At 41.5% G+C, this 23,219-nt stretch overlaps 2 long non-coding RNA genes across 9 annotated transcripts; one reads left to right on the top strand and one right to left on the bottom strand.

The window, feature by feature from the left end:
- Positions 1–1,544: 1,544 nt before the first annotated feature.
- On the bottom strand, positions 1,545–22,280 carry LOC149128476 (uncharacterized). Of its 7 annotated transcripts, none has more exons than XR_016219212.1 (5): positions 22,055–22,280; positions 12,499–12,619; positions 11,458–11,569; positions 5,499–5,569; positions 1,545–1,913 (listed from the first exon to the last, which is right to left on the bottom strand). It is a non-coding gene; the product is annotated as an uncharacterized LOC149128476 (long non-coding RNA). The 7 variants fall into 7 exon arrangements; XR_016219214.1 differs by having other exon boundaries at positions 1,692–1,913; positions 12,499–12,577; positions 22,055–22,279; XR_016219215.1 differs by lacking the exon at positions 11,458–11,569 and having other exon boundaries at positions 1,700–1,913; positions 22,055–22,276.
- On the top strand, positions 2,696–9,491 carry LOC149128477 (uncharacterized). Of its 2 annotated transcripts, XR_016219210.1 has the most exons (5): positions 2,696–2,913; positions 3,722–3,784; positions 5,732–5,784; positions 6,477–6,568; positions 8,004–9,491. It is a non-coding gene; the product is annotated as an uncharacterized LOC149128477 (long non-coding RNA). The 2 variants fall into 2 exon arrangements; XR_016219211.1 differs by lacking the exons at positions 5,732–5,784; positions 6,477–6,568; positions 8,004–9,491 and adding an exon at positions 5,409–5,545 and having other exon boundaries at positions 2,697–2,913.
- Positions 22,281–23,219: the final 939 nt, after the last annotated feature.

The following is a 23,219-nucleotide window of genomic DNA, read 5'->3' as shown; positions in this document are numbered from 1 at the left end:
ATTTATTGTATGTAACAGCATAAAACAACCTTTGGGCATAATGAAATTGTTCCCAAACTGGATTTGGTAATAATTATAAAACTAAATAAATGTACTGGATGTCATTGAGCTATACATTTAGTATGGGTGAATTAGTTGCTGTATGACTAATATTTCAGTAAATCTGCTAAAAATAAAATGCTTTTCAAAAGGAAGAAAATTGGGGGATTAACATTATCTGTATTCAAAGTGTACAGTGATGAAGACAGCATAGTATTAGTGCAAGGCAAGATATAGGAATATGCACAACAGAACAAAATAGACAACACATATAAGATCAATTGATTTTTGACAAAGGTGTCAAGATCATTCAAAGAAGTGATGAATAATCTTTCTAGCAAATATTGTTTAAATATTTGGAATTTATACCCAAAATTGAACCTCAAACCCATATTACACACATAACAAAAATAAACTCAAAATCGATCATTAGTCTGAATGTAAACTTTATATTATTAAACTTCTGGAAATAATCATAGAAAAAATTCAGTGACTTTGTGTTTTACAAATATTTTCTGCATGTAGCACCAGGAAGAAAAAATGCATAGTTGATTCCTAAAAATTTAAAAATCTATTCTTTGAGAGACAACAGAATTAGCAGAGAAGGCATAGAATGGTAAAAGACATTTGTAAAACATAATTCTGATAAAGGATTTGTATCAAAACTATTGCTAGGACTCAATGGTTAGACAAATTATCCAACCAGGAAATTGTACAGCTTAAGATTTGAGTAGATGACTCACTAAGGATCATTTTGAATGGCAGGGAAAGACATAATCATTCATCAACATCATTTAATCATTGGTAATATGTAAACAAATTGAAACCACAATCAGATCCTACCATAGTACTCTAAAATTGGAATGTGTAAAGTAATAAATGTTGAAACTACTAAGTGTTGGTGAGAAAGTGGAGGAACTGGATCTCCTATAGATAAGTGCTGCTGGCGAAAATGTACAGCCACATTGAAAAGCAGTTTGTTCCTGTAAACTTGTTTAATTCTTAAAAAATCAAGTATGAATACCAAATAATCCAGCACTTTAGCCCCTAAGTAACTACCCATAACTACTACCCTAATAAATTAGAAACATGCATACAAATTTCATAGCAATATCATTCAGAGTAGCCCAACATTGGGAACAATTTAAATGTCCATTCACTGGAGAATTGACATATAAAATATAGTACATGCCTAATATGGAGTAACACTCAGCAAAAAAGAATAAAATAACACAATAATTATGCATCTCAAAAACACTGTAATAAGTGAAAGAAATTCAATGCAAAGAATTATATATTGTGTAATGAAATATATAGTATTTCTAAAATGGCAAAACTAGAAAGCACAAGAGTTTTTGCCTGGTGCTTTGAAATGGAGTAGGGACTAACTTAAATGGGCAAGAGAGGTCTTTTCAGGAGAATGTCGTGTTCCACAATAGGAAGTGGTACTGGTTATATAAAGTAAATTTAAGAAAAATGTATTAACATCATCAAACTGCGTACATGAGGTGGGTGAACCATAGGGTATGTCAATTATACAACTAAGCTGACAAAATAATTGAGAGTCCCCAAGAGCATTGGCTAAATGGGTTCCTTAATTAAATGTTCTAAAATAAAACTAGAAAATTATTAATATGTATTTACTGATCATTTGAAATAAGTTGTAACACTATAATCTATAGCAAAATATTTTTGTGAGAAACAGTACATTTTCTAAAACCACAAATATAAATAAATTAGAGCAGTGGCATTGTTTTCTATTTTTGAAAATCTCTTTAATGTCTTGCTTAGCAGAAAATATCTGGACTCTCATAGCTGCTTGTCCTTCAGTCTTGGGTAATATTGCTTGTCACAGTGCCCTCTGGAAAATTATCCTGTAAAGGCAGAGAAGAACAAGAGTTCAGGGAGCAATTGACAAGATTGACAGAACAACACTTTGAGAATCCTCATGGTGAGGGCCTGTTTCCTGCTCACTGTTGGTTGAAGGCTTAGGTGGGGAAATGGATGTTTCAAAGGTGGGACTTCCTGGGCTCCTGAACAACAGGGCTGCATCTTGTGTCTTGTTTGGGGGCAGGGCAGATCCAGCCTCTGACCAGAAGAAAGACCCATGAAATCACTTGGCCTGGCCTCATCAAGGTAGCCGCAGGCAGGAGTGGAAATTCAACAGGCTAATTTTTAAGCCAATAGTTTTCTATGGCCTGTGAAAGATGTTTTAAATATCCAAATGTCCCCAGGAAGAAAAAATTTCCCCACCCTTTTAGACCCTGGAAAGCAAGTGTGCTGCACACTAGGCATCCCATTGCCCTCCCCTGGTGCTGTAGATGTAGGGCCTTAAGGGACTGCATGTCCCACCATTCCCTTCTCCTCACCACCACAAGCTAAGTGTAAAATCCTGATCCTGGAATTCCAGCGGTGTGTTATCCAGCAAGATTCTACTGTAATTGGTTATCCTTGTGTAACCTAGAAGTATCATCTTTAATAAACATTAAGCTAAGTCAGAGGTTCTCAAAATACAGTCCAGGGACCAGCACCAGAAGCAGCATCTTAGAACTGATTTGAAATTCAAGCTCTCTGGCCCCACCCTCCTGAACGGAGCCTCCGCAGTTGAGGCCCAGCGATCTGTAGTCTAACAAGCCTTGCAGGTGATTCCAATGCACCAAGTAGTTTAAGCCATTAGCGTTGAAGTTAACCTGAGATGGAATCTACCTTTGAAAGGAAACCCAGCACAGGTGATGAGGAAAGCGCCCTCATTCACTTCCTATCTCCTCCCCTTCCTGTGTGAGTGGTTATGGACAGACAGTGTCAGTTCCGGCTTTGAGGGTGGGCATACAGGAGCAGACAAGAGATTGGCTGAGGACAAGAGCTGACTGGAAGGTGAGGAAAGCGCACGGTATTAGCTGGATATTCCCAACCACTAGAACTGTTTGTTTTTCTTTCCCTGTAGTTTTCTCAAAACCTTTAATAGTCTTTAGTCCAAGTTCCAGCCTCATTTCTGGGCCTTGTTTATAAAAGAATTGGGACCAAGTTTCCCTTGTGGAAAAGCCTCCGTTGCGGTCACCTCAGTGGTAATATCGTGTGTGGAGAAAGCATCAAAGAAGCAGAATTGGGGGCAGAAGCACCATGAACACCTGGAGACTTGCTCCAGAGCACCTCGGCAGGTTCCAGGCTTTGCTTTTCACAGTGAAACATGGTTGTTGGTCATTCACAGGTCTTGGGATACCACAGAGAGGGCCCTCTACATTCGCTGTCTCATTACAAAGGGGCACACATGTTTTGCTAATTGCAAAAATTTGTAAAACAACAAATAACAAAAATATAAAGTATTCATGGAATGTTTAACCCCATAATAATAAATGACTTTGTTAATATTTACTACTTTTCTATAAATCCTTTAAATTTGTGTTCTACAGGGAGAAAATTTTAAAATGCACTCTTTAGACTGGTAGGTTTTTTATGTCGTTTGAGAGAGGGAGAGTGAGGAAAAGAGAGAAAGGGAAGAAAAGGTATGAAATTAGTTGTACTTTTCATATACTACTTGTAAATCATGAGTGATGGGCAGATTTTTTAGATCCTTAAAATAGATTTCATAGAGATTTCACTGATCACTAATCTTTATGGTGTCTATATATCATTGAAAAACTCTGTATTCATATGTGTGTATGTGTGTGTGTGTTCATTTCAGGTGTGACAGGGTGGGAAGAAAGATGTTCTCACCCCTCACGAAGACTATCATCTTTGGAGTGAGGTAAGTAGTGGAAACAGAGGATTTTTAAAGATGAAACAGATTCATAAATCTTTTGTTTTTCCTTGCATTTGTTGTGAGCAGTGGCCTTGAAATGAGGGATTGGAGAGGCAGAGGTAATTATTGAAGAAAGGCTCCCTTAATGGTTTGGGTACTTGCTGTCTGCCACAATGAGGACTACGAATCAGAGCACTAATTAAAGGAGCTATATTCAGAGACATGTAACAGGTGATGGCACCATTGAGCAAAGGAAATTTAAGCCCTGAATGTGTGCCCAGCTGAGTGTTTGGGAAAAACCTAGCCAGGACACATGAACTCACTTCTCCATACCTTATAGAATCTTCACCAGAATTTATTTATTTATTGGGTCCACATGAAGCTAGAGATGTCTTATCACTCTAAGTGTAGCTGAGACCCACAATGACTTTGAAAAACTCTTACTAAAAATCATAACAAGGCCCAGGACCCCAGTAGATCAATCTATGGATTCATTTTGAGGTTTTCTGAAAGCCCAAATGTAGCTTTTTGTCCCAACCCTACCAATTGAGGACTATAAGAGGGAACTTCCAAATGGCTAAAGCCCAACTTCTGGATTATGAGTCCTTGGGCCGAGATCTCTGGCTATTTCCTGCTGAAGGTCTTCAGCCAGGCTGGTGAGATGTAGGTAGCAATTCTTGAGATCTGTTACTGCTGTGAATTGTGACCATGGAAGTCTTAGAATCCTGAGTGTAAGAAATAGATAACACATCTATCCCAGCTGTTATCGAATGTGTTTTTGTCCTAGAAAGTTCTCCCATTAAGGATTCAAACACAAATTTTAGAGCTTTAAAAAGACTTGCTGGGTCATTCAATTATTACTGCTACAAACCAGAGTTCTCTCTCCATTGCTTGCTTTTGTTGTTTTCTTTGTTGCTTCCTCCTAAGCACCTATATACTCCCTCTCCTTCCCATCTCTGCCTGTCTCATGGTTGCACGCTTCTCCATCCTACTTTATCATTTTGCTGCTATAATTAAATTAAATCTTGCGCAAAGTGTGGACCTACTTTCTTCTCTCCCTTTGTATGTGTTTATGCATGTGTAATTTACATATTGGTATGCAGTACCTAAATATTTATGATATGATTTTGTACATTATCATATATATTGCTTCTCTAAGTGATGGGTATGGGAATCAAACCTGGGCAACTGAGCTTCCAACCTGTGCTTGTAACCATGATGCCATATTAGTACTGTCTTTCTCACTTGGGCATCGATGAATAGCAGAAACTTCATGTCAACCCCTTATAAGGTAAGCACTCAAGAGTTATTTTCAGATGTATAAGATCTCTCATCACCCTCTCCAGGATCCCGTATTCCCTATGACTTTTCAGGTGATCACCAAGGACTATCTTTCTCTAGGATTTGTTGGTACATTCAGCTAAACAAAGAAAATTTTACTTTGTAATAGATACAGTTTGAACCTCTTTTTCCATAACTGCATACAGAACCACTTTGAGCCTTCTTGGTAAATTTCTCTATAACTGCAAAACCTCCTATTGTGTGGAAGAACTTTTCTAAGATGCTCTAGCTCTAAGTTCAGCTCACATGCCCACGGGTAAAGAATGATCTTTTCCTTTTGTTTTCTCAGAAATATGGGTTCTCTTTGCCTGCAGTGTTCCCTGAATAAGCTCATCTGCTCCATCTGCACAGACTATTTCACCAACCCTGTCACCATTACCTGTGGACACAGATTTTGTAGTCCCTGTCTCTGCATCTTCTGGGAAGATGTCCAAACTCCTGTTTGCTGCCCTGTGTGCCAGAAAATATCACAGAAAATAGGCTGGCAAAGCATTATATTTGCTGAGAAACAAACTGCTCACACTATAATCTGTATGATACATAAGAAAGTCAAGGACCTCATCTGAGAAACTGACAACAAATTTCTGTGTGTGCTCTGCTCTGCATTCCCAGAACATGCCACTCACAGACTCTGCCCAATACAGCAGGCTGCTGAGTACTGCAGGGTGAGTATTGACACTGAAAACACTTTGAAGAGTGGATCTTTACCTGAAACTGACAGGTGAAAGCAAGGATATGCCAGGTATTATTGTTGTTATCCTTTCGTGCAATTAAAAAAAAAACACAGAATTACTAACTCTCATGACTTAGTCATTATTCTGAACATGGGAGATAGAGCAGTAAAGACACCCTACAAATAGCTCTGGTCACCTGTAGCTTAAATTTTCTTGGGCTGAGACAGAGGAATGTGCAATGATGATAAAGATGATGATGTTAGAATTCTGGTATATCAGGATAAGTAGCAGTATAGATAAATTTCTAGTGGTCGTGACAGTCACTGGCTAACTTAGTCATGATCACAATGAGCTAGTGTTACTGTTTCTAAATCTGCTCAGAGTGTCGTAGACAAATGACAGCATTTGAAAACAAAATATGAAGTAAGATTCCCTTCTGAAAATTTACCAGGTTACATACAATTTCAGTACTGTATTACTCAGATAGTGGGTCACATTAGATTCAGGAAATCTATTCTTGGTTTGAGAGAGATCTCAGATATGACAGTCTTCTCGAGGAAATGTCCACTTTCCCTGCTGTCTTTATTCTTGAGTTACCTTCTGTATATCCACATGTCTTTTACAAGTAACAGAAAAGTACTATAATTTCTTCTCTAGTGCTCAAATTTATATTTCTTTTTCAGGAGACACTCCTAATGCAAATGAAGTCTATATGGAAAAAGAGAAAAATCAGAGGAATCTAAACAAGGAGGCCAATATAATCATAACATGGCAGGTAAGTTTTATAAGCCCTTGTCTCTCAGAAGCAGCTTGGGAAAGGACACTACAGTAATACACAGGGAAAGAATTTGAGTTAGGTGATAATATCTCCTAATGGGCTCACTAGAAAAAGCAGTGCATGTTTCTCTATACGTAAACTAACCTTGAAATTTTATGCTGAACCCACTGTGCAACAAAATATTTTCCTGATTTGGGGATAAAGCAATATCTATGATATTATGATATTATGATATATGATAATATATAATATATATATGGTAATAATAATATGATGGCAAGGATGAAATAAAAATGTGGTTCTATAAGTGGAGGACTTTATCCTGGCCAAGGAGGAATCACTGTGGGTTCCCTTATGAGTAAAGAGCTCTAGGTGCTCTGAGAACCTATGTTTCAGGGCTTTCTGAAAACACATGTTTCAGGGGCAGGAAATGCAATGTATAAGTCAAACAGATGAGTGGAAAATAATGCAAAATGTATGGATAAGGGAAGTGAGGTTTTGGGAAGGAAGGCTTTTGGTGAGTTGCAATGCATAGTTCAAACCTGAAAAAATGTAGGGGTTGGTCTCGCACATGGCCACAGGAAGTATGATTGCATTTAATCTTAAGGCTGACCTTGATGGAAATAAAAGTTTTAGTAAGAGAAGGAGGTCATTTGGAAAGGAGGTTTTGTTCTATTATTTTTCCCTAAGTGGTTCTGAAAATTTACACATGCTTAAAGACTATATAGAAAGAATAGAAGAGACATTTTAAAAAAGCAATTAAGTGAAAGAGAGATTCAGAGAAAGAGACCAAAAAAATAGACACAAACCATATAAAGAAGGAGAGGGGGAGGTAAAGGAAAAGAGAGAGGGTGGGGGTGGGGACAGAGAGAAACATGAATGAAAAATTCAAGACAGAGACGGAGGTAGAAAGCAAGAATAAATATCGCAAGATAGTAGTCTAGAGAAAGAGCAGGAGAGAGTAGCCTTGGGAAGTGGGAGGCACAAAGAACCAACCACTGGTTGGAACATAGGGTTTGGAAATGAAAGTAAGAAAGATCAAGTCTGATACCATCAGTTTTGCTAAAGTAATAAATTGTTCTTTTACTGAGAGTGTCCAGTCAGTTTCTGAGAAGCTTTGAGCAGAACAGATTTTTAGATTTAGAAACAGATAATACAATATCATATGAAACCACACGCAAATCAATCTTAGGGTTTATTTACATGAAAACATGGAAATTTCAAGGAAAAGATGTGGAAATAATGATACAGGAAAATTAATGAGTAGGAAGGAAGGATGGGAGGGAGGGAAGGAGGAAGGAAGCAAAATCTGGGATACCTAAAAGCATAAATGAATAAAACTGTATTACAGCAGAAGGCAATGCAGAAGAGGAGATAAGCACAGAATAAAACCAAATAGATCCATGATCTAATGATCCAAATGTCATTGCAGGCATTCATAAACCTACGGATGGTGATGATCAAGGCTGAGTGTCCTACACTGTATCAGTACCTCCATGAAGAAAAGCAAAGAAATTTGGAAAGCCTGGCAATTGAAGGCAGGATGATTTTTCAGCAACAGAAGAGAAGCAAATGAATACACACACACACACTACAAACATCTTTTTAAAGTTTTTTTTATTTATTGAAGAGAAAGAGTTACAGAAAGAGAGAGGGATAGACAGAGAAAGATCTTCCACCTGCTGGTTCACTCCCCAAATGGCCACAATGGCGGGAGCAGTGCTCATCAGTAGCCATCAGCCAGGAGCTTCTTCTGAGTCTCCCATGTGGGTGCAAATGTCCAAGCACATGGAGCATTCACTGCTGCTTTTCCATGCACATTAGCAGGGACTTGGATCAGAAGTGGGGCAGCAGTGACACGAACTAGTGTCTGTATGGGATGCTGGAGCAGGAGGTGAGGCTTAGCCTAGTATGCCACAGTGCAGGCCTCCAGCTAATATCTTGATCAATTGGAGCTAGTACCATTCCTGAAGCAAGGGGAGATGCCGTTACCCCCTGTTTGGGCATTTCTTTAAATATTGTCAGTCCAGAGATATTTAAGGAAATACCATTTAATGCTATCCTATGAAAGATCTCAATTGTTTAGAATCAAAGCTCTGGTCCTGTATTCTGTAAAATTGGACAGTTTGCATTTGTGAGGTTTTGATTTCCAGGTAAAAAAACAAAAGCTTTGAATTTTTATACTAGAGATACTCTGCACAACTTAATCAGAATCTTATAGCTACTAGTATAAAAACAGGATATTATTTTTACCAGGATTCATCAATACATGGATTCCAGGAGTTTATTTGGAGATGGGAACCATCAGTTAGTATGATAAATGTGCTTGAGCCAGTTTATGCCAATATTTTCTTTTCAGTTATCAAAGAGGGTAGATTCGGGCCTGACTCTTCCCTGCTACTACTGTTGATAAAGTATCAGAAGAGTAAGGGAAGCTGACTCCATAGAGCAAATGATATTTAAGGAGGTCAGCATATTAGGAAAAAAAGTCACCAACTGAGTCACAGACACCACTAGATGCAGCCATTATAGAACATGAAGAGCCAAAGAAGACAGGAATACGTGTTAGAATTTCTAGACAAATTGGCCAGTGCTGTGGCATAGCAAGTAAAAGCTGCAGCCTGCAGTGCCGGCATCCCATATGGGCATTGGTTCAAGTCCCAGCTGCTCCACTTCTGATCCAGCTCTCTGCTATGGCCTAGGAATTCAGTGAAAAATGGCCAAAGTCCTTGGGCCCCTGCAACTGCGTGGGAGACCCAGAAGAATCTCCTGGCTCCTGGCTTCTGATCAGTGCAGCTCCAGCCATTGCGACCAATTGGGGAGTGAACCAGCACATGGAAGACCTCTCTCTCTCTCTCTTCCTCAATTTCTCTCTCTATGTAACTATGAATTTCAAATTAATAAATAAATCCTTAAAAAAATAACAAACAAACAGAAAAAGCCCACATATAGCAGGTAGACCCTTAGATATGAATAATAGCTTAAAATAAGTTAAGTGTTTGTGCAGTAGCTAATCACCATTTGGGAAACCTGCATACTCTGTTGCAATGTCTGGTCCATTTCATGGTTGCTTCACTTTACATCCAGCTTCCAGATATTTGGCACACTAGGAGGCAACACATGGTGGCTCAAGTACTTGTGCCTCTGCTCCCACACTGGGGACCTGGATGGAATTTCAGGCATTTGAGAAGTGAGGCAATGGATGCAAGATCTCTGTATCTCTACTATCTCTACTTCTCTCTCTCTCTCTCAGAATTAAATTAATTTTAAAAATAATAGCCAAAACAACAAAAGATATATGTTGAGGCTGGCACTTTGGCATAGTGCTGGCTGGCTGTGGCTCCACCTGCAATACCAGCCTTCCATACGGGTGCTGGTTCTAGTGCTGGCTGCTCTATTCCAATCTGCTATGGCCTGGAATACCAGTGGAAAATGGTCCTAGTTCTTGGGACCCTGCACCCAAATGGGAGACCCAGAAGAAGCTCCCAGCTTTCGATCAGTGCAGCTCCAGCCATTGCGGCCATTTGGGGAGTGAATCAGCAGATGGAAGACCTTTCTCTCTGTCTCTTCCTCTCCCTCTCTGTCTACAACTCTACTTCTCAAATAAATAATTAAAAATCTTTAAAAAAAGAAAAAAAATGTATGCATGTGTGTAGAGTAGATGCATTCCAAAAGGAACCACAGTATGAAAAACATACAATGAGAAACTCTTTCAGAGGAAGTATAATGTCCAGCTAAAAGAAATCCTAGAAAAAAATGAGATGGAGAATGTGAAATATGGACTGCTATGTATAGAAGTGAAAATCATAAACTGTAAAGTGAAAAAGCAAAGGCGTCAGAATGAAAGACACCAGAGAGTACAAAATACAAGAATGACAGAGAGAACAAAATCTATGACTTAATTTTGTTGCTACAAAATAGTGTGATGAAATGCAAGAATATCAAAATATAAGAAATGATCACCAAAATCCACAGAAACAGAATGCTTCTGATGGGAACAATAATTTAAAAAACTTCATTGCTATGCCAAAAGTGATAACCACACATCAAAGCTAAGAAAATTTTTAAATTCCTAATTAATTTATTTAAAAACAAAGTTGCAGAGAGGAGGGAGAGATAGGATCTTCCATCTGGTGTTTCACTCCTCAAATGGATGCAAGAGATGGGGCTAGGCAAGACTTTTGAAGCTAGGAGCCTGGATCTCCATCCATTTATCAGGGCCAGGTACTTGTGCCATGTTCTGGTGCCTTCCTAGCCTCATTAGCAGGACGCTAGATCAGAATTTGAGCAGCTGGGGTTTGAACTGCAGGGCATAGGGCATGCTGACATCCAAGGTGGCAGCTTAACCCAATGGGCCACAGTGCCAGCCCTGATACAATATTGTGTTAACTGCAGTCTTTATTTTGGCTCTTCTGTGTAGTCAACTTTACTCTACTTAATAACACTGAGGATTTAAAGGGAAATGGTGACAATCACAGAATTGCAAATAGCTTTAAAGAGAGGGCCAAGGTTGTGGCATGGCAGGTTAACTTGCATCAACAATCAGGCATCCAATAAAGGTGCCAGTTTGAGCCCCAGAAGTTCCACTTCCAATCAAGCTCCCTGATAATGTGCATGGGAAAGCATGGGGAAATTGCCCACACATTCCCTGGGCCTCTGCACCCATGTCTGCATGCCTGACACTTGGATGACACTCCTAGCTCCTGGTTTCAGTCTGCCTCCCAACTTAACCCCACCCCCAACCCGCCCCAACCCACACACACACTGAGTGTGAAGCCATTTGGAGAATGAACCAGGGAATTGAAGACCTCTCTATAACTCTGACTTTCAATTAAGTAAAAAAAATCTTTAAAAATAAATAAATAAATAATATATGGGACATGCACCTGGCATTGTGACACATCAGTTTAACTGGCTGTTTAAAACAGGCATCCCATATAACAGTGTAGGCTTGAGTCCTGGCTGCTCTGGTTCCAATTCAGCTCCCTGTCGATGTGCCTGGGAAAACAGGGAATACAGCCCAAGTAAAAAGGAACCAGCCACCCATGTGGAAGACAGACTGGAATTCCTGGTTCCTCATTTCAGCATGGCCCACACATGGCTGTTGCAACCATTTAGAGTGAAACAGGGAATAGAATTCTCTCTCTCTCCCTCTTTCTCTCTCTCTCCCCCATCAACTATATGAATAAGCATTAAAAACATAAAATATAAATTATATGGGACAATGTGTGTCGATCATATGCAAATTCTAAACCATGTTCGATAAGAGGCTTGAGCATTCATGAATTTTGGTATGCAGTGGGAGTCTAGAATGAAGCACCCACAGATATAAGAATGGATGATATAATAAATAATGCTGAGTGAGTCACAAAAGAGAATGTTCTAAAAATGTTACAATATAATTAACATATATGAAATAGAGGTAGGAAGCATAGTTACCCAAGATTTTAGAGTTCATTATACAGAAATGGATTTTCAAAATATCTTCCAAATGCATAAAACCATTATTAAACACCCAAGCTACAACCACAAATTTCTGTAGAGAAATCATTTTTCACATTCCACAAGATTCCCCAAGGTCTTCCCCTCCAGTGTTTCAACATGTTCATCCATATGGCATAACAAAAATAACAGAAAACACCATTAATTTATAAGATGCAAAATTCTAATAGAGATGAAAATTCTGAGGCTGGCGCCGCAGCTCACTAGGCTGATCCTCTGCCTGCGGCACTAGTACAACAGGTTCTAGTCGCGGTTGGGGTGCCGGTTCAACAAAAAGGAAAATTCAGTATTTATTATAAAGCACATTACCCTGGGCCTAGGAGTGATCTAAGACTGCTGTTGGTTCAATTCTAAGATGAAAATCCCTCTATTTTCAAGCTTTAAGGTAAAAAGGATTAATTCATTTCTTTGGATCCAGTACTCACCTGATGATTGGAACTGGTCCTCTGCAACTTCTTGGATTGGATACTGGGGTCAGGTAGGTGGTTCTGAGTTCCCTGGGCTCTGAAGGATCAGAAGGTCTCCACAGCTCAGTCAACACCAAGCCTCAGAACAAAATAAACCTTGACTGGGCAGGCCTTTGTACAAGATGAGCAAGCCCCACCTTGATGGGGTTTCTGAAGCAGAGAGGACTAGCGGGAGGGGCACTATTTCCCATCATTCCTTGGGTGAACACCTTCTCAGGTGATTTAGTTAAAAGCAATTCGATCAATCTCAAATTACACAAACGTTCTCTTGATTGAAATGAATAATTATTTGGGAGGTGATATTTGTAAATTTTTGAATTCCAGATAGATATTCTCTGACTACACCCATCGAGATAGATTGTATAACTATGGAAGGCCTTTCTTTCTGTCTCTCGCTTTCTCTTCTCAAATAAGTTAAAAAAAATTTTTTTTTCAAAAAAGGAATGTACTTGGAATGACAGATTATCGCAACTTAAACTGAAGGTTGATCGCATATGGAAGTGCCTGTTCAATCCTTGCTGCTCCACTTCAGATTCCTGCTAATGCAACTGGGAAAGCTGTTGAAGATGGTCCAAACATTTGGACACCTGCATCCAAATGGGATTCCCTGATGAAGCTTCTGGGTCAGCCTGACCCAGCCCAAACTGTCTGGCAGTTTGGAGAGTGAAACAGCTAGTGGAAGATCTCTTTCTCTCCCTCTCTCCTCCACTCTGCCATCTTCTACTGCTTCCCCAAGCCATAGCAGAGAGCTGGATGGGAAGGGGAACAGTCAGGACTGAAACCGGTGTCCATATGGACTGCCAGCAATATAGGCAGCAGCTTTACCTGCTATACCGTAGCACTAGCCCCGGGAAAGTAATTTTCAAACAGTCTTACCATATTTGCAAAAGGATTATGAATGCAGTCGTCAGTAAAAAGTTCAAATAAAAGTGAAATTCAAAAGTGAAAAATTTTGTTCACCGTGACATTACTTTCTTTAAACACCATTGTGGATTCTAGCTTAGATTTTCCCATGAAAGATGGATGTCATTGTTCAAGCAATGACTACAAGTTAGCCCAAAACACTGAAAATTCTTTAGAGTCAACAGTTCCTTTTTCTCTGAAGTAAATTTGAAACCAAACACAGTTATTTTTACATCCAATAACACATGGATCATACAGTAGTAAAATGAAATAATAAAACTTTATCATTTTAATTTCATCATTTCAAAAGAAACTATGAACATTGTGGAAAAAGACTACCTATCATCTATCCATTATCTACCTATTTGTCTACACTAAAGAAGGATGGTGCTCACAGAATTGATTAGCATTTGAAAACAAGGCCTTGAAATTGTTAACACTTGTGCATTCCCTTGAGCAAGATAGTGCTTTAGGAATACAAGGGACAGAGCTGTGGTATTGTGGGCTGGGCCTCCCCCTCAGAGATGCCATCCCATATAGACACAGGTTCTAGTCCTGGCTGCTCTTCCTGCTGGGATCCACATCATCTGGCTTCTCTTGAGTTAGAAGGGAGGACTTGAGATCGGTCAAGGTCTTGGGAGCTGCACTCAAGGACTCGGAAATCTTCCTTCTGTCCAAAGTCTTCTGGCAGTGCAAAAGTGTCCTGTGTGTCCCCTAAGAAGTGGGCTCAGGAGGGAGGGGGATGAGTGGCAGAGCAGAGGCACCATCTGTCCCACTGTCCCCAAGCATGCCCAGGCTCAACAGGGAGCCCAGAACCAGACCTGCGGAAGGCTGATGGCGAGGATTCCCAAGACCTTTGTGGCTGAGATCCTGGTGCTCTCTTACTGGCTCGCATGGCGCCTAAACCCTGATGGGTCCACCTGCCCCAGTTCTGAGGGGGCCCCTGCAGCTGTGAAAGAGCCAGGAGGCTTCCTTTACACTGTGCTGCCTGGCAGAAGCCCACAGTGGGAGGAGCCTGCGAGGCCAGGAACTCCCAGAGAGGGACTGCCCAGGAGCAGGTGGGCAAGCTGCAGTGGGGCGGTCTTAGCACCAGTCTACCAAGTAGTGTGTGTCCCGTGCTGCAAGTGGATGGACTCACAGGGTTAGGCTCAGGGACTCTCTTGTACTGAGCAGCTGTTGCGCTCTGTTGGAGGGGCAACAGTGCTGAAAATCTAGGGAGCTTCAACAGGACTCAGGGCGAGCTCCAGGCCAGAAGGCATTTTGTGAGGCTCTGAGGAGCTGGAGAAGGTGGCTCTGGGTTCTCACAGGTCTAGTGGTGTGCCTGGAACTCCAGTCTTTGAATTAGAAAACCCTGACCAATTGAACCCAGCTGGTGAAGGCCAAGGCAAAATTCAGAAACATCTCTGCGGTTGGGCTGGGGGGTCATAAGCCGCCTTTGTTCCTAGCAAGGAAATGAGAAGACTGTCAGATTGTTTTGGTTCACATGCCTTCCTGGGCTGAGTTCCTAGGATGACCCATGTCCTTAGGCCATTGCCCCCACACAAGGAGTCCCAGAAAAAGATCCTGGCTTCTGGCTTCTGATTGGGTAAGCTCTGGTCCTCTCTCTCTGTCTCTACCTCTTTCTAAAAGCATTTCTTTCAAATAAATAAATAAAAAAAACCTTCCAACTAAGTATTAAAAAAGTATGTAACAAATTTATTTGGAGAATTTTAAGATTATGGTAAAAGATGAGATGATTCCAAGGTTTATTTTCATTAGCTCATTGGCTTAGAAGCAACACAGTATCAGTATTTATTTCTGAATCTCTCTTACTCCTCCTCCTTTCTCTCTCTCTCTCTCTCTGTCTCTCTCTCTCTCTCTCTGTCTCTCTTCTCTGCTTTTCTCTGCTTCTCATTTCCTCCAGGACTCCTTGCCTTTAATGCCTACAAAAACAGTGGGGCTCCATTCTACAGTCTATATTCCCTGCCTTCCAACTCACAGAGGTACTTTTCTGAAGAAATCAAATAAAAGATTAGGTTTAATCTAAGATTGTTTGATTTAATCCGTGTTAAGTTGACTGCTTAAATACTAAAAAAATAAGCAGGTGAGTTTCTTTTTGAACTTTAACCCAAGCCTTTTATTCAAGTAATAAAATACAGAAATCATTTCCAGTTTGAGAAAATGTGATTTCCTCAGAGTCAGTTCATGTCATCAGAGAGATGGTCACATTCTGGAGATGTGAACAGTCAATTACTAGCAATGGGCAGCAAATGCCTTTTGCTTTTATTTTTTTTTTTTAAGATTTATTTATCTGAAGGTCAGAGTTAGAGAGAAAATTAAAGGCAGGGAGAGAGAGAGACAGAGAGTGAAGGAGGAGAGGGAGAGGGAGAGGGAGAGGGAGAGGGAGAGGGAGAGGGAGAGGGAGAGGGAGAGGGAGAGGGAGAGGGAGAGGGAGAGGGAGAGGGAGAGGGAGGTCTTCCATCCACTGGTTCACTCCCCAGTTGGTTGCAACACCTGGAGCTACGCCAATCGAAGCCAGGAGCCAGGAGCTTCTTCCGGGTCTCCCACGTGGGTGCAGGGGCCCAAGGACTTGGACATTCTTCTACTGCTTTCCCTGACCACAATAGAGAGCTGGATCAGAAGTGGAGCAGCCAGGACTACATCCAGTACAATTATGGGATGTCGACACTGCAGGCGGCAGATTTACAAGCTATGCCACAGTGCTGGCTTCTGCCCAATTGTTCTTTAAATCAAGCCCCCAAAATGATAATGAACATTGTGGTTCCTTCCTATTCTAGAATATCCACGGATGCAGGTAATGGAGGCATGAATGATTCATCCTCATTTTCCCAAAGCGACACATGCCCTATCTTGGAAGCACTTTTCTGCTGGTTGGCTGTTTTGAACATTTTTTACAAGTAGTCTAGAAATCAAAGTTTTTAAAGGGATAGATAGCAGACTCTTAAATAAAGGTTTCCAAGTTATTTCAACATATTTAGCATTATTTTGATTTGTGTAAAAGCTACTATTCATTTCTCAGTGACCACAGGAAATTGGTTCCACAAGACCTGGGCAGATACCAAAATTCACTGTTGCTCAATCCCTTATATAGATAGTATGGTGGGATGTTGCTGTGGCATAGCAGGTAAAGCTGCCACCTGCAGTACCGGCAAGTGCATATAGGTGTCATTTTAGTCCCAGCTACTCCACTTCTGATCCAGCTCCCTGCTATGTCCTGAGAAAGTAGTAGAAGATGAGCGAAGTCCTTAGGCTCCTATACCCACTTGGAAGACTTGGAGGAAGATCCTGACTCCTGGCTTCAGAAGGACCAGGGACAGGCCATTGTGGCCACTTGGGAGTGAACCATCAGATGGAAGAACCCTCTCTCTCTATCTCTGACTTGTGACTTGTGTAAAAATTGAAAACAGAAATCTTTGACAACTTAAAATCTAGTAACGCATAAAGACATGGAATAAAAAGTCAAATAATTAATCACACAAATCAATAGATACGAATGTGCTAATGCTAGATACTTTCAATTCTGATATCATTTAAAATAAGTAGGAAAGCCACATGAAAGCTTTGAGAAAACATCTGTAAACTGATCGTTAATGTATTTTTGTAAAAGAAAGTGAACACGAAAGCCTATCCTCTAAATTCTATACAGTGTGTGCTATCAGTGGTCTCACCTCTGGAAGTGCAGATTGACCTGTCATTTCAGCACTCCAGTGCACAGCTGCTTTCAGATCAGGATCCTCTGTTCTGGTCTAAACTCCTCTTGGTGTGTCCCCTTTGATAGGATTTCAACTCCCTCTGGGTTTGTGGAACCTGCTGACCTCCACCATGCGTTCCCTCAGGTGCAGGCTTCGCAGCTCCGGACTGCACCACAAATCTTGGTGGAATTTGTGGTATGCGTTCATAGGGGGCTTCTTGGGCTCTCCAAGGAAGACCAGCTTCCTGGACAAGCCATACCTCTCTGGAGGAGACCTCACATGTTTCCCATTTCCCTGAGACTTCCTGGGGGCCTGGGCTTGGCCTTTCTTGAAGAAATCCGATTTCTTGGAGTCCTGGACCAGATCAGGGTGATCTTCCCTGAACTGAGCCAGTTTTTCCTCATATTCCTGCTTCTCCCTCTGGAAATCCTGGAAGTATTTCTGCTTCATGTGCTCTGGGAGCTGCTTGTATTTCCCAGATAGGATTTTGGTCAGCTCAGATGCAGTCTCTGGCTGGGGGTGGGGAGCTGGAGTCCAAAGCAACCCTATGTTGGATGCTAGTGCTTCGAGTTGCAGCTTAACCTACTGTGCCACAATGCACATGCTCCCAGGAATGTCTTTAAAGAGGCTGCCCCCTTGGGTTGGCACAGTGGCTCCCTTGGCTAATCCTCCACCTTTGGCACAGGAATCCCATTTGGGCGCCGGGTTCTAGTCCCAGTTGCTCCCTTCCAGTCCTGCTCTCTGTTTTGGCCTGCGAAGGCAGTGGAGGATGGCCCAAGTGTTTGGGCCCTGCACCCACATGGTTTACCGAGAGGAAGCACCTGGCTCCTGTGTTCAGATCGGCGCAGCGCCAGCTGTAGCGGCCTTTTGGGGAGTGAACCAATGGAAGGAAGACCTTTCTCTCTGTCCCTCTCTCACAGTCTAATACTCTGTCAAATAAGAAAAAATTATAAAGAGGCTGCCCTAAAGATTTATTTAAAACTAAAATTGTCCATATTTGAATACTGTTCATTTATTCTGGACCACACAGTACTAATTCACTTCAAATTTTGCTTAACACGATAAAATTTGCTGACAATACACAGTATTATCTCACTTTATTTTGTTTATTTTGATGAGACTTAGGGATTCAATTTGAGGTTTTAATTTGTATTAATTTAATGATTAGTTAAGATGAGAACATTTCTATATTTGATTGCATATACACACAGCTCTCTCTCTCTATGCACGTATATTCTGTCTTTGTGAATGTCTGCTCTAAAATCTTACCTAATTTTATAGCAGGCTGACATTCTGTAGTTACTAAATGACTAACATTTAGTAGGCATGTAAGTATGATATCGTTTCATATATATTTGGTAATGTCTTCACGTCTTGAATTGCATTTCTGTCCTGTGAAAGAGTATCTTTCAAAATGCAGAAGTCACTAGTTTTCATAGAGGCCAATGATTTTTACCTTCTTGGTTACTGTTTTATGTCCTGTTTAGGGAAACTTCCTCTATGAGCATATTCTCCTGTTGTTTTCCTGTTCACCTATGGAGCTTAAGTCCATCAGGGGGCAGACATTCAGTACAGTAGCTAAGGTGACATTTTGGACAATCAGGTCTCAAATGGGAGTGCCTGAGTTTGAGTCCCAACACTGTGCTCAATTCCACCTTCTTGCTAATGTGCCCACAGGGAGGGAAGTAGTGAATGGTATCTGCTCACCCATATGCACTATTTGGATTGAGTTTCCACCTTCTGGTTTATCCTGGCTCTAATATAGCTCTTTGTGGGCATTTGTGGAATGTATTAAGAGGTGGGAGATCACTTTGTGTCTCACCTTCAAAGAAGTGAAAAATTGATCAATTTATCAATACAAGTTAGAACCAAAGTGCATCTAGAAAGGTGAGGTAGGGGTCTGTACTAAAATCATTGACTTGTACATCAACTTGATACCCACACTGGCCTGTTGAGCTTGTGCTTTTCAAAGTAGAAGAGAGAACAAGTGGGGAGGCTCTCTGCAGTACCCACATCCCATAAAGGCAGACTTGATTTCCAGCTGCTTCACTTCCAATCAAGCTCCCTGTTACGGTGCTAGGGATAGCAGTGAAGGATGGCCCAAGTGGTCAGGCCCCTAAGCTCATGTGGGAGACCTGTCGTCTATATATATAAATACATCTTTCAAACAAGAGAGACAGAGAGAACACTGGTAATGAATAGATAGATGTGTCATGAGGATTGCAAGGAAAAGCACCCCACCCGATTTTAAGTTTGAATACAGCCAAGTTTAGATGATTAAAGTGATTCAAGATGGGTAAGTAGTGCTGTATTCTGAATCTGGGTTGTTCCCATCAAAACTCATGTTGTGGCCTAATCCCACCAAGCAGCACTGTTGTAAAATGGAACCTTGAAGAGGTGATAAAGCACAGGGCATTTGGTGCAGAGGCAGGGATGTCACCTGGGACTCTTGCATACCATACAGCCTCCTGGTTCAGACCCAGCTTCTCCACTTCCAATCCAGCTTCCTGCTAATGCAGCACTCTGGCAGGCATCCAATGATGGTTGAAGTGCTTTGATCCCTGTCAGCCACATGAGACCAGCACACAGCTCCTGGGTCCTCCAGTTGGCCTGCCCCAGCCATGGCTCTTTGGGGTATTTGGGGTGTGAATCTGTGGATGAATGCTCTCTCTCCAAATGTCTCTCTACCATTTCCATGGAATGAAAACACTTTTAAAAAGTGGGAATTAAATGCCGGCACCACGGCTCAACAGGATAATCCTCCGGCTAGCGGCGCCAGCACACCGGGTTCTAGTCCCAGTGAGGTGCCGGATTCTGTCCCAGTTGCCCATCTTCCAGGCCAGCTCTCTGCTATGGCCTGGGAGTGCAGTAGAGGATGGCCCCAGTGCTTGGGCCCTGAAACTGTATGGGAGAGCAGGAGGAAGTACCTGGCTCCTGGCTTCAGATCGGTGCAGCACGCCAGCTGTAATGGCAATTTGGTGGGGTGAACCAACGGAAGGATTCCTTAAAAAATTAAAAAGAGTAAACCAGCAAATGGAAGCCCTCTCTCAGTCTCTAACTCTGACTATCCCATAAATGTATCTTTAAAGATAAATAAATAAATAGCTATAAATAATAATGAATGACTCACAAACATTTATATGTTCAAAGACTGTTAGGGCATAATTATCATATATCAGATAGAAGAGGGAAGGACCGTCATCCCACATATAAGAATTTATTATACAGAAATGGCTTTTCAAAATCTCTTCCCTGATCTGGAGTAACTAATACAGTACCATAAAAGTAATATATTGGAATTAAATGCACATTTTGAGATTTGATGACTGTTTACAGCCCTTGTCTCCTGTTGAGGAAGAGTGTTTTACTTAATACTATTTCTTGGCGTGCCCCACGGCTCACTTGGCTAATCCTCCACCTGTGGCACTGCACTGCAGTTTCTTGTCCTGGTTGCTCCTCTTCCAGGACAGCTCTCTGCTGTGGCCTGGGAGGGAAGCAGAGAATGGCCCAAGTGCTTGGGCCCTGCACCTGCATGGGAGACCAGGAGGAAGTACCTGGCTCCTGGCTTCAGATCGGTGCAGCACGCCAGCTGTAATGGCAATTTGGTGGGGGAAACCAACGGAAGGATGGCCTTTCCCTCTCTCTCTCTCTCTCTCTCTCTCTATCTCTCTCAGTAACTCTGCCTGTGAAAACAAAATTGCTCTTTCTTGAACTCTTTACCTAGTTTAGGGTTGCCCTCATGATCATTAAGTAAACTGAAAACAGATTTTTGTAAAAATTAAGAGTCAGAACAGTAGATGGAGGAGAAAGAAGAGTTGGAGAGCGGGCAGGAGGGATGGTAGAGTGTGGAATATCAGTTTCTATAATTTTTTAAGGTTTCATTTATTGCTTATTTGAGAGGTAGAGTTACAGACAGAGAGAGGGAGAGACTGAGAGAAAGGTCTTCCATCCGCTGGTTCACTCCCCAAGTAGCTGCAATGACCACAGCTGGGATGATCTGAAGCCAGGAGCCAGGAGCTTCTTCTGGTTCTTCCATGTGGAGACAGGGGCCTAAGCACTGGGCCACCTTCCACTGCTTTTCCCAGAGACAGTAGAGAGGTGGATTGGAAGTGGAGCAGCCGGGACTCAAAACGTTGTCCATATGGGCTGCTGGCCCCCTCATCATATGTTTTCATTTTTTATTTTTTTAAAGATTAATTAATTTATTTGAAAGTCAGAGGTACAGAGAGAGGAAAGACAGAGAGAGGTGCAGAGAGAGAGAGAGAGAGAAAGGTCTTCATCCAATGGTTCACTCCCCAATTCACCGCAATGGTCAGAGCTGCACCTATCCGAAGCCAGGAGCCTCCTCCAGGTCCCCCGTGGAAGCAGGGGCCCAAGGACTTAGGCCATCTTCCACTGCTTCCCCAAGTCATAACAGAGAGCTGGATTGGAAGTGAAGCAGCCGGGACTCGAACTGGCGCCCATATGGGATGCCGGTGCTTCAGGCCAGGGTGTTAACTCGCTGTGCCACAGCACCAGCCCCAACATCGTATGCTTTTAAATGTGTATATTAAAATTTTACATCGTAAATGTAATTTCTACAAAATATTAAAAATATATTCCAACATGCTATTCCATTCTAAAATTTTTGTAGAGAGATCAACTTTCACATTCCACGACAAGATTTCCCAAGGGCTTCCTCACCAGAAATTCAGCAGTTTTCTGCATATGGCATCAGAAAAATAACAGAATAAATTCTATGAATTTAAACTGCTAAAGTATAATAGAGATGAAAACATTGTACCTATTTCTTAGGTACATTTCCCTGGGCCTGGGAGTGATCTAAGACTGCGGATAGTTAAATTCTAAGATGAAAATTCCTCTATTTTCAAGTTTTAAGGTAAAAAACATGAATTCGGTTCTTCAGACCCAGTACTCACCTGGCAAATGGAATGGGTCCTCTGCAACGTCTAGGAATGGGTCCTGGGTCAGGTAGGTGGCTCTGAGTTCCCTGGGCTCTGAAGGATCAGAAGGTCTCCACAGCCCAGTCAACACCAAGCCTCAGAACTTAATAAACCTTGACTGGGCGAGGCCTTTATACAAGATGAGCAAGCCAGGCCCTGATGGGGTTACTGTAGCAGAGAGGTTTAGGGGGAGGGTCACTATTTCCCATCATTCCTTGGGTGAACTCCTTTCCAGGTGATTTAGTTAACAACAATTGGATCAATCTCAAATTACACAAATATTCTCTTGATTGAAATGAATAACTATTTGAGAGGTAATACTTGTTAATTTTTGAAATCCAGATAGATATTCTCTGAATACACCCATAAAAAGGATATTATGTATAAAAGCCTAAATTAATAGAAAGCTGAAGTATATTTTTATATTCACAAATTGATACACGATGCCGGATTTAAATGTGTTCCAAAGGCAAGGCCTGCAGCCAAGTACTTGGGAGTTCTTTTGCTGCTCTCCCAGGTGTATATAGCAGGAAGTCGGGTGATAATTGGTGCAGCCAGGACCCCACCCAGCACTGTGCTGGGTTGCCATCAGAGCAAGCAACAAGTTAAACCTGGATAGGTAGTTAACCTGTGTCCTCACACATCAACAGTCAATAACAGGTTGCGAGTCAGGGAATGCTGTTACTTCAGGATATTGGATGCTGGTGTTGAAAGCCACGGATTAACCAGCGGCCCCACATCTCCCAACCATAGGGAGTTTTTAGAGTTTGCCAAAATGGTTGTTTTTCAATATACACTCCTTCCAGATTAAAGGCATTTCATTTTTTCTACATCTTTGCAGAAAGATATTAGTTTTCTACACGGTATTATCTCACTGTTATTTTATTTATGGGGCTTTCTTGTGTCATGAGGTGTGCACATACAGCCCCTATTGTTAATAGCAACTTCCCAGTTGATCATTAATTTAGTTTTCCTTACTTGATTATAGCAGAGAGGCTGAAGCTGGTGTGCATTTCCGGGCTCTTGCCCTGTGGCACACCAGTCACTGGATGCAAGCGCTGTCCTTAACCCTGCTACCCTGGTCTGCATACCTGGAGATCCAGGAACACACTGGCCACGTGGACTGCTTCCCAGAGTGTAC

The sequence above is a fragment of the Oryctolagus cuniculus genome, chromosome 1 (assembly GCF_051225735.1).
Source record: "Oryctolagus cuniculus isolate XC-2025 breed Fujian yellow rabbit chromosome 1, ASM5122573v1, whole genome shotgun sequence".
Classification (NCBI taxonomy): Eukaryota; Metazoa; Chordata; class Mammalia; order Lagomorpha; family Leporidae; genus Oryctolagus; species Oryctolagus cuniculus.
This window is presented reverse-complemented; position numbering and strand designations above follow the sequence as displayed.